A 13,929-nucleotide genomic window follows, 5' to 3' on the forward strand; every position below is an offset into this window, starting at 1 on the left:
GGTCCTGGGATGCAGCCCACCGCCATCAGTCTGTGCATTCAGTAGGGAGTCTGCTTCTCCCTCTGCCTCTACCCCACCCTCTTCTTGTGCATGCATGCACTTTCTCTGAAATATATAAATAAAATATTTTTAATTAATTAATTAAATGTCCACTCAGATTCAAACACTTTAAAATACAGTGTGGACCACACAATGACTTTTTAGATAGACCACCGAAAACACAATCCATTAAAGAAAAACTCATTCAGTTGGAAAGGACTTCATTAAAATTAAAGTTGTTGTGTGAAAGACGCTGTTAGGAGAATGAGAAGACTAGCCATGGACTGGGAGAAAATATTTGCAAAAGACACATCTGATAAGGGGCTTGTATCCCAAATACACAGAGAACTCTTAAACCCCCACAATAGGAAAACAAACAGCCCAGGAGAGGTGGGGGATGGGGTAGCAATGGCGGACGGTAAGGAGGGCTCGAGGTGCAATGAGCGCTGGGTGTTACATACAACGGATGAATAACTGAACTCCACCTCCGAAACTAATGAGGCAGTAGATATGTTCATTAATTGAATTTAAATAAAATAAGTAAAAAAAAAAAAAACTAAAAATGGACAAGAGATCTGATCAGATGCCTTACCAACAAGAATAAACAGATGGCAAATAAGTATATGAAAAGATGCTCCACATCCTCTCCCATTTGTGAATTGCAAGTTAAACCGATAGTGATAATACCCGTAGACTGGCTAGTTGACGAGAATGAGATACTGTCAGAATGGGTAAAATCCAAACTATGGACAACCCCGAAGTCTGGTGAGGATGTGGAGAAAACAGGAAATCTCATTCACTGCTGGTGGGAATGCAGAATGGTACCGCCATTTTGGAAGACAGTTCAGGAATTTCTTTTTTGTTTTTTTAAAGATCTTATGTATTTGAGAGAAAGAGTAAGTGAGAGAGAGAGAGAGAGCGCGCAGAGAGGGAAGCAGACTCCTTTGCAATGCAGGCAGCCCTGCTGGAGGCTTGATCTCAGGTCCTGGGATCATGACCTGAACCGAAGGCAGACGCTTAAATGATTGAGCTCCTAGGTATTTACCCAGATGAGCTGAAAATTTGTGTGTGTACAAAAACCCACACAAAGATGTTTATAGGTACTTTATTCATAACTGCCCCAAACCAGAGGCAACCAAGGTGAACATCAATAGATGAACAGATAAACTGTGGTACCTACAGACAATGGATTAATATTCAGCAATTTAAAAAAATGAGTTAACAAGCCATGAAAATACATGGACGAAACTTAAGTGTTTAATCACTGTAAAAGGAGCCAACCTGAGGGACACCTGGGTGGCTCAGTTAAGCATCTGCCTTTGGCTCAGGTCATGATCCCAGGGTCGTGGGATTGAGCCCTGCATTGGGGGAGAGGGGGCATCCCTGTTCAGTAAGAAGCCTGCTTCTCCCTCTCCCCCTGCTTGTGTTCCCTCTCTCACTTTCTTTCAAATAAATAAATAAAATCTTTTTTATTTTTTAAAGGCAGCCAACTTGAAAAGGCTATATGATTCCAGCCATATGACATCCTAGGAAAGGAAAAACCGTGGAGACAGTAAGAAGATGAGTGGTTGCCAGGGATTCAGGAAGGGAGGGATGACGGGTGAACCACAGAGATTTTTAGGACAGTGAAACTATTCCATACGATCCTATATGAGTGGATCCACGTCCTTATACATTTGTCCCAATCTATAGAATATGCTACACAAAGATGAACCTGAATGTAAATAATATACTTTGTTAATAATCATGCATCCATACTGGTTCATAAATTACAACAAAGGTACCACACTAATGCAAGACGTTGATAACAGAGGAAACTTTGGGGGAGTAGTAATTAATATAAGAACTCTGTACTTTCTGCACCATTTTTCTGTAAACCTAAAATTTCTCATTTAAAAGAAGTCTATTTATCTAAAACAAACAAACAGTGTGCATCAAATATGCCATCTCTTAAGGATCAACATTTAGTATACTTTGTTTAAGAAAAAATGAAGGAGGGGCGCCTAGGTGGCTCAGTGGGTTAAGCCGCTGCCTTTGGCTCAGGTCATGATCTCAGGATCGAGGGAGCTTGCTTCCTCCTCTCTCTCTCTGCCTGCCTCTGCCTACTTGTGATCTCTGTTTGTCAAATAAATAAATAAAATCTCTAAAAAAAAGAAAAAAGAAAAAAAATGAAAGAACTACTATGTGCAGATGACACCCATTTTCAGGGAAAAAAAAAATATATATATATATAATAAGTGGCCATTATAGTAATTAATGGTTGAGTCAAGACGAGAATTTAGGCCTCTTTGTCCAAGTTCTTTCCAACCCACCTTGCTGCCGAAGGTAAGTCTTAAATAAAATCGGGTTTGCTCTGAGCTGTATGCTATTACAGGAAAAACTCCCACTTAAAAGAATGAGCACCATCTTCAAAAATGAACTGAGACCAATCCTAATAAAACACCAATACAACGATCAGTACGATCAAGAATGCCTTCCCATGACCAGCTCCGGGGGGGTATATCCTGGCCCCTGAGTAATCCCACCCTAATATGACATGTTCTCCTAAGGTTGGTGTGAGAAACACAGCTGGCAACGACCTCAGAAACAGTCATTTTTCTTTCTATGCCTTTCTCTAGGAATCTTGATAACTCATAAAAATGAATCATGACCCTTAAGTCATTTCAGAGGGAAGAGCGTAGCTTTTGTTTTAGGATAACAAAGCTTTGGTGCATGCATATACATTTAATATCCCTTTTATGTGTGTGTGCGTGTGTGTGTGTGTGTGTGTGTGTGAGTGACCACATTGATCTACTTTTTAAGAAATTACAGCAAATTTTTTTTTAAAGATTTATTTATTTGTCAGAGAGAGAGCGAGCGAGAGCGAGCACAGGCAGACACAGTGGAAGGCAGCGTCAGAGGGAGAAGCAGGCTCCCTGCGGAGCAAGGAGCCCAATGTGGGACTCGATCCCAGGACGCTGGGATCATGACCTGAGCCGAAGGCAGCTGCTTAACCAACTGAGCCACCCAGGCGTCCCAAAATTACAGCAAATTTGTGGAGAATAAAACACCAATCCTTTATATAGGGCCAGGGCTTTAAAAAAGAAAAAATGTTCTTAAAAAAGAACATTTATGGGGGGCTACCCTCCCCTCCCCATTATTTTGCATCAACACAATGGTAAATTTCACTGTGCCCATTTACAGATGAGGAAACAGAAGTTCAAAGGGACTTAGCCAAGTCCCTACAGTAGAGTGTAATACAAATTTATGGCTTGGTCTCCAAGAGTCTACTCTTCATCACCTACCTTACTGTCTTTCTAATCAATTCATTAGCAAAACACCTGCACACGGGCCAAAGCAAGATGTTGCCCAGCCCAAAATTTTCTGCCCGCCCTCCACCCCCTCGGGAGCCAGCCTGGCAAATCAGAAATCCTTTGGACCCTCACTACTCAAGGTGTGGGTCTGAGGTTTCACAACATCAGCATCCCCTGGGAAGCTGCTGGGAAGTGTAGAATTTCAGGCCCCACACCACTGAATCAGAACCTGGCGTTCTAATAAGGTCCCAGGTAATTCACAGGGACTCTGAAGTCTGAGAAACTCTGGGACAGACACTCAACCCTTCGGGTAAGGCATGCTTTCCAGTCGGAACTACCCTTTCAAGGGAGCATCGGAATTTGAGAGGCAGTTTGGGCCACACAGCTAATACCATCAAATTAGCTTGCTGCTTTGTTTAGCGGGGAAGAGCGGGCATCTTCTGGCAGGAAACAGAGACAGTGTGCAGGGAGGCTGGGTGCTTGAAGATTAACTCCATCAAAACTGCTAGAAGAGTGTGGGGAAGCTTAATGCGCGAGAGTAGCGCTAGGACGGAGTTGAGACGCCATCGAAGGACTAGACAGCAAGCAGGGGGTGCCTTGGCGGCTAAGCGTCTGCTTTTGGCTCAGATCATGATCCCAGGGTCTTGGAATCGAGCTCGCATGGGGCTCCCTGCTCTCCGGGAAGCCTGGTTCTCCCTCTCTCACTCCCCCTGCTAGTGTTTTCTCTCCATCAAATAAACAAACAAAATCTTAAAAAAAAAAAAAAAGAAAAAAGACGGCAAGCAGGCCAGGAACAACCACTTCCTATATTTGTCTACAAAACACTAGATTCCGTCATTTGTGTGCGATCGGATGGCCGGTAGATGGATGGCCTCCTACTTGTCCTTCCTATCCACCCCCGCCCCCAAGGCTAGTGGAGCAGGACGCTCAGCCCGCGCCCCCGACGAACTAGAACGCCAGAACCGAGCACTTCAGCGGCCACCGCAAGATCGAACTTCCCCGCGCGCCGGGGCGGGGCGGGGCAGCGGGAGCGGCCGACTGTGCAGCCGGTGCGCGTTTCTATCCCTGAGAAGGTATCTGCGCACCTCCACCGTGAAATGCGGCTGTTTTCAGATTGGGGGGCGGGATGGGTAGAACGCGATGTGCAAATCTCAGATGGTGTAAAATGAGAAATCGTACAGGGACAGACTTTTTTTTTTTAACTGATTATATATTTGGCTAATAAAGAGATAGCCCTTCAAACCTTGCTTTAACGGATACTACTATCTAGAATAGGGTTAAAATAAATATTTACGTTTTCGGGAAGTGGGCCTAATTAACATAAACTCTTAAGTAAATAGTAGTACCGAGGGAAATCGGATACGTAGGGGGTAAAAAGACGGGATCGGAGAAGGAAGCTTCGCCCACCGTGTCTTTAAGTGCCCCGGGAGGGAGAGCGCTACTGCCAGCTTCTCTCCTTCTGGAGTCTGGAAAGGGCCCCCGGTGGTTTTGCGGTTCTGAGGCTCCAGTCAGAGAGACAAGGCGCGGGAGGCTGGGTCGGCTCTGCGCGCCCCCCGCCCGGCTCCCCCGCCGCCTCCCCGGGGCCCGGGCGCTCGCAGCCACCGCCCCGGCGCCGGCTGCCGTCAACGGCGCGAGGTGTCGGGTTGCGGCCGGGCGCAGGGCCACAACGGGAGGCTGCTGGAGTGACAGTGACGACCCCCAGGTCGAAGGACAACTGCCCTTCCCCCACACGCACACACACCAGTCCCCAACCTGCCGCGCGGCAAGCAGCAGGAGGCGGGGCGCGACGCTGGGACGCGGACCTCAACCCGGCTGTGGACAACGGGTCCAGAAGGAAGCGGTCCCCAGGGAAAGCGGGCGCCACGGTCTCGCCCTTCGAAGAAATGCCGAGTGAGGTGGCCACCATTTCAAAGCGGTCGCTGAATTTTTTTTGTACCATTCCTGACAGCATCCTATTGTTGGCCGCGTCGCAGAACTTCGCCATCAGGCCACCAGCACCCTCCCCTCTGCGGGTCTAAGGCCGAAGCCCTGGCCTCCGGCTCTTCTCCGGGCCTCCTGTTTCTAGAAATCTACAGGGTTGCGATCTGAACTGGGAGGAGGGCGTGCGCGGGAGCCGGGCCGTTTGTTTGGGCTTCTGTTAGGTTCCTATTTTCTCCAGGGTCGGAGAAGGCTAATTAGTTCAAGCCCTGGCCTGGGAGTGGGATGGGCACCCCCGGTCACGGGAGGAAAGCTACAGGTGACGCAACTAGACCTCGCAAACTCCATATGCTAGAGTCGGAAGCCACCCGCTCCGTGGACTTCTGGACGTCATTCTGGACAGCTCCAAGGTAGTGTACCACAAGGTAGTACCACAAGGTACTGTGGCCTTCAAGAACTCAGCTCTGGAACTCTGCCCGACTGAATAGGCAAAGAACATAGGCTCTCCAGCCTTAGTTTCCCCAACTGTAACGTGGAACGTCCAGCTCAAACGGTCAGGAGTGGGATTAAAAGACTTAACGTTCACATCTATAAAGACACCAGAACAACACCAGGCACGTATAAAAACTACTATTAGCAGGAGTTGAAGAGCAAGTTTCTCTAAGATTTATAAAGTAAACGTGTCATTTTCCTACAGAGCATTTGTCCATGTTTCAGTGTGTATTTCAAAATATGTACTTTAAGGTATAGCTACTCTGTTAAAATGATAATAAATGAAATCTACATGTGAAAATGCAAGCTGTGGGTAAGTTTTAAAAACATATTTTTGCTGCCACTAACCGATTATCTTTTTTATTTTTATTTATTTATTTTTTTTACTTATATTTTTTAAATTTTAAAAAATCAAATCATCAGAGCGTCTGGTGGCTGAGTGGGTTAAAGCCTCTGCCTTTGGCTCAGGTCACGATCCCAGGATTCTGGAATCGAGCCCCGAGCCCCGAGTCGGGCTCTCTGCTTGGCAGGGAGCCTGCTTCCTCCTCTCTTTCTGCCTGCCTCTCTGCCTACTTGTGATCTCTCTCTATCCAATAAATAAATAAAATCTTAAAAAAAAGAATAGGCCAAATTTAACTACGGTATATTGTTTAGGCATGCATCCTTGGGTAATAAAAAAATATATATGGCAAAGAAATGAACACTGTAAAAGAAGTCAGGATAGTGTTTGCTGGTAGGAGAGAGGGAATGGGAGACGTCTATGATCCCGAAGTGACTGGCAAGAGCTCCTGAGAGAGAGTCTGTCCTGGCTGGCTATTATCCTAGTGTTTGTTTTACAATTGATTAGGCTTGACACGTTTTTAAATACACTTTTGGGGGCATGTTTTTATATCCACCCCCCACAATGTAAAAATGATATTGACTGTCTGAGGCAGGATTTGGGGAGGAGCTTCCCTAATTTCTGTGAAAGGATGGGGGAGTGAGAAGATAAAGTCTTGCTATTTTCAGCTAGGCACAATAAAGCAAAATATCCTCACATTGTGGACATCACATGATTTCCTAGTGGAGATTCCTTAAGTCTCACTTGAATTCTGTAGGAAAGAGGAGTAATTTCTCTTTAATTTGATTGCAATGAACCTATCAAGCCTTAGCCTAAAAGAGCACCTCAATTTTTTTAAAAAGAGATTTTATTTATTTATATGACAGAGAGAGACACAGTGAAAAAGGGAACACAAGCAGTGGGGAGTGGGAGAGGGCAAGATGGCAAAGCAGGCTTCCTGTTGAGCAGGGAGCCGGACCCAGGACCCTGGAACCATGACCTGAGCTGAAGGCGGATGCCTAAGGACAGAGACACCCAGGTGACCCAGCACTTCAATTTTATTTTAAAGCAGCTCATCGAGTAAAAAAGTTAATTATTGCTTTGCATTGACTGAATAAGTCCCTATTCTAAAGATTTTATTTATTTATTTGACACAGAAATCACAAGTAGGCAGAGAGGAAGGCGGGGGGGGGGGGGGGGTTGTGGGGGTGTGGGATGTGAGAATGGGGGAAGCAGGCAGGCTCTCCTCTGAGCAGAGAGCCCCATGCAGGGGTCCATCCCAGGACCCTGAGATCATGACCTGAGCTGAAGGCAGAAGCTTAACCCACTGAGCCACCCAGGCACCCAGAGTCCCTATTCATGTGCATTTTGAGTTACGAGGCCAGCTGTCTGTCCATCCTTTGGGTCCAGAGGTTCCATCCTCTGACCCAGGAGAACCCTAGATGGAGACTCTCCAAGTCATTCCTCTCTCTTTCCAAGGGAAACTTCAGCTAAGGGGACTGCTTAACAGCAGCCTTATTACTAGGAATGTACCGATTTGCCAGGAGAGAACTCTGTAGCAAAATTACAAAAGGACGGGGAATCAGAAAATGTAGAAGGTGGGCTCCCAGCAAGGCAGAATTTACTAGATGAGTTGATTTTTTTTTTTTTTTAAGATTTTATTTATTTATTTGACAGAGATCACAGGTAGGCAGAGAGGCAGGCTCCTTGCTGAGCAAACAGTACTCTTCTCTCAAAGCCAGATAAAGCGGACTCTGGAGCTCCAGGATAGCCCCTGGCATATCCCGGGCAATTCTCAGCCGCGGGGGTGGGGGGGGCGGGGGGCAGGGTGTCCCACCCGCCGCGCTAGGGGTCCGGTTGAGCCTGGAGGGTGGGGAGGGGGTGTGGCCATCCCTGCTGCTGGCTGCAACCTCCATGCCCAAAGGCAGCTTCCTTCCAGCCCCAGTAGCCCTTTGTAGGCCAGGGAACTCTTTGGGAACCAGGATTGTGGCCCATCCAAAGCCCACTCTCGTTACTTCTTCAGGCTTTTGCTTCTCTCCCACGGGATCATCTCCAAAACTGAAGTCTCCCAGGAGACAAGGAGGAGGAGGAGCCCCAGGAGAGAAGGAGCCTGGTGGTGAGCGGTGCCTAGAGGCAGACGAGCACCCAGAACTTAGTGCTTTGGGACAAGCTCCAGGGAATGGGCGCGGCTGGTGGGAGGGGGCTATGCTAAGGAAATCCCGTAGTGGTTTATATTTTTCTACCCGGGTCTGCCACCACACGCCGCCTTTCTTAAGAACTAATGTCTTCCTCTCCCTCTCTTCCACAAACATACTTCTTTTGCCCAGAGAAGAATCTGAGAGGCATGGAGCACACTTATTAGAGGAATATTTTTAGCAATAGCACTTAAAGGGAAAACCTGGAAGAAACCTATATATCCCACAAAAGATATGCAGCTTTAAAAATTGGTACATATCCATAGAATAAAATATACAGTCATATTACAATTATACAGTATATACAGTCGATATACAGGATAAACAGTCGCTCATATCACATTATAGAAGAAGTTTATGATATGCAAAATTTTTCATAATATAACGTTAAGAGAAAAGCAACTTAGAAAACCGCACATCCAATCCAATCCCTATTTCTTTAAAGGGAGTTTATTACACATATATGAAAAAGCGTAAATGGAGAAAAATTTTTCTGCGAGTAATTAGGAGAATTAGGTTTTGTGCGTACTTCTTTATTTTCCGTTGTTTTTGTTGACTGCATGCTACTTTAAGAATCTAGCTACGTTTGAAAAAAGCAGGGAGGGATTCAAGAAGTTTACAAACCTACTGTGGCTTGTTGAGTGCGGGGAGGGGTTTGTCATCAAGGCTGGTACCCAAGTTATCAACAAGCGGAGGCCAGAGCTACATCCCTAGAAAACTAAGTTCAGGCAATTTCTGGTAAAAGCAAAACAAAACACTGCTGCTTCCTGTTTCCAGAACATGGGAATTTGCCTTTCTAATCTTAATTGTCCAAATACCAAACCCACATAGCACCAAGATCTGGTGCTGCCCAGAAAGGTACAAAAGAAGGAATCAAATAAATGTCCTCCTTATTCTAGTTATTCTGTTTTTTCTGCTCAGCTTCATCCATCTGAATAAATGCACTCCCTACGAAATGAAAGCTAACCCCAGTATTTACTATACCCAAAGGTTGTTTGACACCCTGCCACCCTTGAGAGAAAAATACCTAATCTTGCAGGGCTACAGTCTAGAGCCTGGAGCCTCCCCTTTCCTGACCTTCCTCTCCTTCCTGGGGACAGCCTCCTCCCTCAGGCCTCTCCTCCAACTCTCCAAGGCTGGTCCTGGCATCCAGAGACTGCTTAGTCTCTCCCTCCCTCCCACCCTCCCCTCCCCCTCCTCCGCCACCTACCCTCCTCCCTCCCTCTCTCCCCTTTTTCGTGTCTGTCCCTCTCTCCATCTCCTGGAAGCCCAGTCAGAGGGCTTAGCCAGCACTGGCAGCAGTCACCTTTGAGCTCTGCTCAGCTGTCCGGTTTTAGATCTAAAGTCATTTTTGTCACTTTACCTGACAACAGAGTTGCATTTTACATCCTTTCTGTTCCTTCTTGCTTCATCCACTTCCTCCAGGTGGTTTCCAGGCCAAATGCCCAGTCTGGTGTTTATGCCTTTTCTCTCTGATCTCTCTTCTGGTTCCTTCACGTCCTTCAATCTGTTTTCCTGCGGCTTTTTTTATATTGAAATTTTTCTAATTTACAGAAAAACTGAAAGAGCAGTACAGTGAATATACACATATCCTTCCTTTAACTATTCCACCAACCACTGGTAACCCTTACCATTCTGTCACATGTGAACGTTTATGGGCATGAATTCATCCCAAACACTTCGAGCAAAACCACTCTCCTGTGATCATGTCTAAGAAACTCACATTAATTCCGCCATAACATCAAATATGGGTGCAAACTCAAACCTTACCCCATTGTTCCAAAAATATCTTTTACAGCTTCTTTCTTAACTCAGTATCCAGTGGAAGTGCTGAAATGTACTTGAAATGTACTTGCTGAAAAGTACTGAAATGTACACCAAATGTAATCTGGTGTTAATGCCTCTTTCTTGTCTTTTAATGGAGAACAGCCCAGCACATTCTTTTTTTTTTTTTTTTTTTTTTTTAATGACAGTGACTTTTTTGTAGTCTTTAGATCAGTTGGTTTGTACATTTTTCCTGCTCTGAATTCCTGACCGCTTAACCTTTGGGTTGCCTGAGAATTTGGTTTTGGACTTCTTTTCTTCTCTATTTACATGCATGCCTTTGGCAATTTCATCCAGGAGTGTGGTTTTGGATAGCTTATGTATCCCAAATGTATCTTCTCAGCCTGGGCCTGTCTCCTAAACTCCTGACCCCATCTGCTTCCTACTGGTCTCACAGACATTTTAGGTTTCATAACTGAACTCCTGGTCTTCTAAAAATTTCCTCTGCCTACAGTCCACTTTTGAATTGATGCAACTCTACCTCTCCATTTATCCAAGCCGGAAAAAACTTAGAATCATCCTTGATTCTGTGTCTCACAGTGTCTTACACTCCACATGCAGTTGTCTGGAAACCCTGTTCACTCAACCTTCAGAATATACTGGGAATCTGGGGTGCCTGGGTGGTTCAGTGGGTTAAGCCTCTGCCTTCCGCTCAGGTCATGATCCCAGGACCCTGGGATAGAGCCCCACATTGGGCTCTCTGCTCAGCAGAGAGCCTGCTTCCCTCTCTTTCTCTCTGCATGCCTCTCCATCTACTTGTGATTTCTCTCTGTCAAATAAATAAATAAAATCTTAAAAAAAAAAAAAAAGAATATACTGGGAATCTGACCAGTTTCCCCCACCTCCTTTCCTTCCTCCCGATCCCTGTCTCTATCTGTGGTCTAGATTTCCAGCTAACAAGTCTTCCTAACATCTCTGCCCCAGCCTAGTCTGAACACAGAAACCACGCAGCTCCTTTACAAACTCAAGTCCCATTGTAGTACTCCTCTACTCAAAACCTTCCAATGTGCTGTTTCCCTCAAAAATAAAAGCCAAAGTCCTTCACTAGCCTCGAAAGGCCCTGTTACCTCTCTGACCTCATGTCTAGGCACCCCTCTGCCCCCTCCCTTTCTTTCCTGCCACACCACCTGTTCTCAGCACACCAAGCCTGATCCTGACTCAAGGTCTTTGCACTAGTTGTGCACGCGCCCTCCAGATCTGCGGGACTCACTCCCTCGCCCACCTTGGGCCCTTGCTCAAGTAGCATCTTCTGAAAGAAGCCTATTCCCAACACCCTTCTCAAAATTGCAATGGCCCCCCTGTGCGTGCCAGTTCACACACACTCAAGCGCACTTCTGATCCTTTTACATATTTGTTTTCTTCATACCTATTTCCTGCATATTGTATATCACCTTCTTTTTAAAAAGGATTTTATTTATTTAACAGAGAGAGTGAGAGCATGTGTGCACAAGCAGGGGGCGGGGGTGGGGGGAGTAGACTCCCTGCTGAGCAGAAAGCCCAATAAGGGATTCAATCCCAGGACCCTGAGATCTTGACCTGAGCCAAAGGCAGACACCTAAGGGACAGAGCCACACAGGTGCCCCTGTATATCACCTTCTAACATGTTCTACAATTTATCAATGTATTATATTTCTTTATCTTCTCCACCCTTCCCTGAATGTTAGCTCCCTAGGAGTGGGAGTAGAGGTGACCTGAGGACCTGAGCAAAGACCTAAAGGAGTCATGAAGACATCTGAAAGAGGACAAGGAGTGGGGGTAAGAAACTGTGCACATATATAAGAAAAGCCCATATCAGGAAAAGTACCGGCCAAGCACTGAATATTTAGCTATTATTAATATTTAGTGCATCCTTCATTCAAAGTAGAAAAATAATACTGAGAATACAGTGAATGGTTTATCATTAAGCCAGCTATAGTTCTTAAAGGCTACTTGGCAAGGAGGCACTGGATAAGGGGGTAAAGATCACAGGCTGAGAGTCCACGGACATCGAATCATGCTGAGTAGATTCAGTCAGGTTTCTGGCTCTCCCAGGCTGAGCAGAAGTCCTGCCCTCTTGCTTCTATTGTGTGCTTGCAGCCACAGTTTTCCTGGGTTTATCTATAAAAATGAGGGAGGAGGTTGATAAAAAGAACAGCCTAGAGTTTACTAAATTAATGGTCAGGGACCCTCCTGGGAATTAGACAGAAAACAGCAATGACTGTTAGGACTGGCAGCTTCATTCTCTTGGTTAACTCAGTTTGACACTGTCTGCTGTGTATTATAACAAGCACAATTTTGGCACCTTCTTCCTGTCTCTGATGCTGGACTCCCCGAGAGATCAAAAGGAAATACAAAGCAAAACTTTTCAAAGATTTGGATATCTAACAGTCTCATTTTAAATCTTTTTTAAAAAATATTTTATAAATATTTTATTTATTTATTAATGAGGGAGAGAGAGAGAGGCAGAGGGAGAAGCAGGCTCGTATGTATAGAGAATGGAGCAGGGAGCCTGATGCGGGACTCAATCCCAGGAACCTGGAATCATGACCTGAGCTAAGGCAGACACTCAACCAACTGAATCACCCAGGCACCCAACAGTCACATTTATATCCTTTAAAAAAAAATGTCTTGTTCTTCAATCTCTCCAAATTGCCTGGACTTGAGAAAGGAGAATGTATTACCGGCTTCTCATGGGATAAATTTATTTCCCACACATCCTCTACTTTATTCCAAATAAGCCCAGAACCCTCTGGCTACAAATCTACTCCAGCCCTGCTCCAAGCAGGCAATGTAGCCCACAGTATCCAAGTCCTGGAGAAAAACCCAAATGACAGCAGAGGGCAAAAGGAACCCTGCCAAAGGACACTGGGTGAAGGGCTCTGGGCATAGTGACAGCCTTCTGGGCATATTCTCCTGTGTAAAGTAGACCTGCTTAAAACATGAGACCTCTCCAAAGTCAACTTTTAAATGAGCCATCCTACTCTCTAATGCATCGACCCAGCGTCAGACTGTCTGGGGGAGAGGCGGAAGGGGAAGACTCACTTGGTTATCGGGATAATTTATCTACGTGGCACCAAATTTCAACATGCTGGCTGTGCCTGTATGCTCTGTCTTTGTCCAGGCAGCTGTCCCTCAGCTGCCACGTATGTATGGAGAATGCCCACTGGGGAAAGGGTGACGGGCTGTGCTCCTACAGCTCCAAAGACCCTGGGCTCTCCCTCCCAGCGCGTGTACTCTTCTTCTAGGTTCTGAGGGAAGTATCCACAAGTTTCCTTGGGGAGATCTCAAAATATTTTGCATTTTCTTTAGTATCCATTCTGAGCTAAGAAGCATGGAGAGCTGTAACTGTATTACAAATTAACTTCCTTATATGCAAGGCACCCCGCAGGAGCAGGGGTGGGGGCTACAGATATCTGAGCGCGTGGCTATTGCCTCAGGGGGAGACAGACAATGAATGTCTTGGGACTCAATCTAGAGAGTCAAAACATTCTGAATGACAGCATGGTGTCCATTCACATTTCCGCTCCAGCAGAAGCCAGAGAATCTGGGACAGATGGTGTTTAACTATAAGCTCACACCACAACTATTTCTTTCTGGTCTAGTCCTTATCCGTCAACACCTTAGCAGGTTGCTAGTTTTTCCTAAAGGAAGTACTTCAGGGTGCCTGGGTGGCTCATTTGGTTGACTTTTGGTTTGGGCTCAGGTCATGATCTCAGGGTCCTAAAATGGAGCCCCTCCTCCAGCTCTGAGCTCTGTGGGGAATGTGCTTCTCTCCCTCTGTCGCTCCCCCAGCTCTCTTTCTCTCTCTAAAATAAATAATTCTTTAAAAAGGATGTGCTTAAATTGTCTTTTAAAAATTATACTCCTAAAC

The sequence above is a fragment of the Mustela lutreola genome, chromosome 1 (assembly GCF_030435805.1).
Source record: "Mustela lutreola isolate mMusLut2 chromosome 1, mMusLut2.pri, whole genome shotgun sequence".
NCBI classification, from domain to species: domain Eukaryota; kingdom Metazoa; phylum Chordata; class Mammalia; order Carnivora; family Mustelidae; genus Mustela; species Mustela lutreola.